This window comes from Thamnophis sirtalis, unplaced genomic scaffold (assembly GCF_051295495.1).
Source record: "Thamnophis sirtalis isolate CommonGarterSnake01/CBP01778 unplaced genomic scaffold, rThaSir2_p1.2 scaffold_8, whole genome shotgun sequence".
Classification (NCBI taxonomy): Eukaryota; Metazoa; Chordata; class Lepidosauria; order Squamata; family Natricidae; genus Thamnophis; species Thamnophis sirtalis.
In genome coordinates this window covers 51,895,511-51,900,168 of record NW_028261388.1, presented here as the reverse complement: position 1 = coordinate 51,900,168, position 4,658 = coordinate 51,895,511, and the positions used below count along the sequence as shown (strand labels likewise).

At 38.9% G+C, this 4,658-nt stretch overlaps 1 pseudogene; it reads left to right on the top strand.

Annotated features, from left to right (window-relative positions):
- Positions 1 to 212: 212 nt before the first annotated feature.
- Positions 213 to 2,436, top strand: LOC106553827 (E3 SUMO-protein ligase KIAA1586 pseudogene; annotated as a pseudogene).
- Positions 2,437 to 4,658: the final 2,222 nt, after the last annotated feature.

The following is a 4,658-nucleotide window of genomic DNA, read 5'->3' as shown; positions in this document are numbered from 1 at the left end:
GCCTCATCTTCACCCAGTCATCTACTTGACCGCTTCCGGCTCACTACTTGCAGCCGCTTCTGGACACTCGGCACTTTGCTCCCGGCCGCTTGGCACTTTGCTCCCAGCCACACTGTTTCCCTTCTGGACACTTGGCGTTTCCAGCCCACCCACCCCACCCTCCCTATATAAGTTCTCTTTGTCACGTGGCCTAGCTACTCATTTTGCAACATATGCTCACTGAGACAACTCGTTCAGAAGCCTTGCCAATGGCCGCTCACTCAAAGGGGTAAGCATTGCCAATTGCGGCCTAGTGTGCCCCCCCATCCCTGGGCTCATGTAGTTTGCCGGCCACCAGGGATCGGCTACAGCCAAGCATGCTGCCCCCCCCCCCAGTCCCTGGGCTCACCTGCCTGGCCTGGCTAAGCTGCTAAGCTTGCTACCAACTTTCCCCCTAGCCTCCAGCTTGCTTACTTTCCCTCTTCAGACCGAATTCCGAGCCGCTGGTCGCAGAACGTCTACCTTGCTGTTCACTTGCTGCTGCTGAAATCCCTTGGCTGCAGCCTGCAATCCAACTCATCTGTTAGCAACTGAATCTGCCTGCCTTGTGCTTTCAATTGGGTAAAAGTGTGAGTCGTTGTTTTTTTGACTTTTTTAAAGAAAGGTTACTTGGGGTTTTTTTAGGATTTTTTTTTTTTTAGGAAATAGCCATTTAAAATTTATAAAGTTTTAACTGCTTTTATATTTTTAGATTTGTGCAGCTTTTTGAGATTTTGTGTGTTTCTGTTGTGTTTCACACTCACTACACAAACATACAAAATCACACCAAGCTGTATGTGACATTTGGTGCTTGTGATAGTTGGTTTTTCAAGTTCTCTGAGTTTTCTGATTGTTGTTGCAGGGGACATTTTGTGTGCTTTTACATTGAGTGTTGCACAATGTCATTGTTTTTGTGTTAAGTGTGAAAGTTGGCTTTTGAGCTCTTTGTGGCTCTGTGAGTTTCTTGCTTGTTGCAGGAGCACTTTTGTGTGAGGTACAGATGCTTCTGTATTTTGTGTGAGTCAGTTGTGTTGCTTTTGTGTTGTTTCTGTGTTAAGTGTGGAAGTTGTTTTTTTGAGCTCTTTGTGGCTCTTTGAGTTTCCTGCTTGTGGCAGGGGCCCTTTTGTGTGCTTTTGCATTGCTCCCATCACTAATCCTCAGCTAACAAAGCTTTTTTTTTCTTTTGCAGTAGCAGCCTTTTCCAGCTAGGATGAAAAGGCAACAAACTTTAGTTGGTTTCTTGGCCAAGAACCAAAACTGTCACAACAACCATCAGAATTGGCCTTGAAGGATCCAAAACCATCCCAAGCACTACAAGTACCACCACTTCCACCACTTGAACTTGGACTCAGAGAAAGCAGCTAGCCAAATATTGAGACACCTGAGCCCGAATTTGAAATCATTCTCCCTGAGTGTTGGTCATTGGAACAGTACAGCAACTTCCAAGAAAAGTATCTTGGATTGGAAGAAACTAGGATGCAAGTACTGTGCGAAACATGACTTCACAATAGAGAGTGTTATTCATGTGTCCAAAGAATGGAAGCATTTCAAGATTGAGTCAGCTGGGAAAAATAAGGAAGTAGAGCAGGTGTCTCTACGGAAGAAAATGAGAGAACATATCACATCGAAATCACACACCAGTCATAGAGACAATGTCAAACAAGGGGGCAGCATCCCATAACAAAAGCAATGGAGAAGATACCTGGAAAGCATTTAGACAGCACTTCTAAAAAAGCATATAGACCAATTTCAAGCATAGAATAATTGATAGAGTTGCAAATTGAAAATGGAGTAGATTTGGGAATAGGATTGCATTCAAGGCCAACAATTGTGAAAATAGTTGAGTGCATTGCTAACGAAATTAAAACCAAGATGTTTTCCAGCATCATTGCATAGAACCTGAAGATATATCTGATCATTGACAAAGCCTCAACGGTATTCTGCAAATCAGTTTTTATAATTTTCATGAAAGTTGAGGACTCAGAGAACCCACCAACAATTTTTGTTGAGCTTGTTGAATTGAAGAAACAAGATGCAGAGACAATATGTTCTGCAGTTCTGAAAAGTTTACATAAGGTTGGGTTTACCCAGAATTACCTACAAAAAAAAATTAATAGCGTTTTGCTCTGATGGTGCCAGCGTTATGCTTGGAGAAAATCTGGAGTGAGCACTAGGATAACAAAAGAGTTTCCAAACATCATCATATGGCACTGCTTGAACCATTGCCTCCAACTTGTGTTAGATGTTGCCATAAAGGAAATAAAGCAAGTAAATCATTTTAAAATATTTATTGATAAGATATGCTCTATTTTTCAGCAATCCAATAAGAACCGAATTGAACTTGATGAAATATCCAAAGAATTTGACATTAGCATCATAAAGATTGGAAGACTTTGGGCCAAGATGGGCTTCCTGTAGTTTAAGGGAAACCATAGCTGAATGGTGTGCTTATCCAGTGCTACATCAGTATTTTCATTTGAATGCAAAATACTAAGGTATGGCTGCCCGTCTGGAAAATAAATATTTTTAAATGATTTGGTGTTGATGATTGAGATTCTGGAAGAAATCTTACTTCTTTCAACTACACTTCAAGCAAGCAATATGGACATCATAAAGGCTGAGAAACTGGTAAGAAGATCAATGAAAGCATTTGAACTGCTTACAAAGCGAAAGAATCCATACAAAAGAAAAGTTGACAAATTATTTCAGAAACCTTCAAAAACAAACTTTGCAGAAAATCATCGAAAATCATTTGTTGGAGAGAAAGGAGCTGATGTGACGACACAACGTGCGATCTCGGGGCTCCGAGAGCGCAGTTGATACTTTTGCCGCTGGACAGTCCATCTGGACCTAAACAATCCCGAAGAGATGGAGACAGGGAAGAGTATGTCTTGCTGATCTCAGGGACATAGCAAAGTTCCTGATTGATCCAAGAGAATCTCTTCTAGCCGGCGACAAAAAGCACAGTCCAAGCTGCTGAAGTTGGGACAGCTCCAAAACAGGAGGAAAAGTGGAAAGAGAAAGTGTGTCCATCTGGTGAGGAAATTTTATTTTTATAAAAGAGTGCCCCAAAAAGATTGAAGTTAAATCAAATTGGTAAAGAAAAGGAAATAAGTGGCGGAATTAGCATAATTGGACAGTGTGTTATCTTTTTTTTTTCTATAGATGGAAGTTTTGTTAATATTTTTTACTTTTTAAAGTGAAAGTTTTGGATTTTCTCCTTCTATTTCTTTTTTTTTTTAATCATATGGATTAATTTTTTTCCTTTACTTCTACAATATTGGTTGGGATGGATTTTTTCTTTTTATTTGGTTTCATTTAAGAACTTTATTTTTTCTAAGCCTGAAACATAAAGAAGATTTAAAAGGTATATAAAGAGAGTAGTAACCTGAGAGGGAAAAGAAGTTACACTGCCACTTGGAGGTTGGAGGTTGAGACCTGGAAACATTGCTTTTTCTTTTTTCCCTTTGATCATTTTGACCTTGGTTTCAGCTTGTTTATAAAGAAGGGCATGGATTGTTTATGCAGGTGCCCTTTGAATGTTTGTTGCTATTTGGAAAGAAGTGAAAACAAAGATTTGTTTTTAAACCAGAGTGGCTGTGTTTATTAATTGGAAGGATGACATGAATTCAAAAAGAAACCATAACATTGCAACAGATTATGTCTGGAATTCAAAAATTATTAGAAACAACAGAGAGAATTGAGAAAAGATTGGAAAACATTGAAAATATAAACATTAATGTGGCAAAAACTGATGGAAAAATGGAAGATACTCAGCAAATAGAAGATATTCAGCAAATGGAAAAAGTGAAGGCTGGAGTCCAAAAACCCAGGGGGAAAATGAACAAAAAGGCAAGATAACTGTGGATATTGACAGTGAACTATGTGTGATTGGAGATAGAAAGAGTGGAATAAGGAAAGGGAAGATAGATGGAAAGGTGTTTTACTACAGATTTCAAGTTATAGAAGAAGACATCAACCTGGTGATTATGGATATGTCTATTGTGAGAAAAATAATAATATAGACCTTGGCTCTTTGATGAGGGCCTACTGACCTGTGCTTTCTGGTCAAGGCTTATAAAAATATTTTTAAGGGCTGAAGGACCTGAAATGGATTTAATATTAATCTGTTTGTTTAAATTGTAAGCTGCAAATATGTTTCAATGTGTGATTTCTCTTCCCCGCACCTTTGGTACCTTGTTTTGTAGGATGCGGTGAACTGGGGTTGTGGGAAATAGGGAACTGAATGCATGCTGAATTAAAAATGTTGAAATGCTGAGGAAAAAAGGAAGGGGAACTGCCATAGGTGTTATGACAGGATTCAGCATCTTGTAAAACTCTAGAGTAAATTAACTGCCATTTTGATATTTGGTGTCTCCTTAATTAATTGTAATATTACACTGTGATAGTACAGTGTTGTACAAATGCTCAGAGTTGTTTGCTATGAGATCAGTGGCAAATAAATTAAATAAATAAACAGGACAATCCAATTGATGGGTACCCACCTGGGACAGAACTCATTGCTATTTACAAAAGTATAAAACAAGCCCGTATCCTTTCTCTATTAAGCAACCATTCAAACTTTCAAAGGTGCTGAACATGTGGTATTTAGAATTAGAGTTGCAGCAATCCAACAAGCA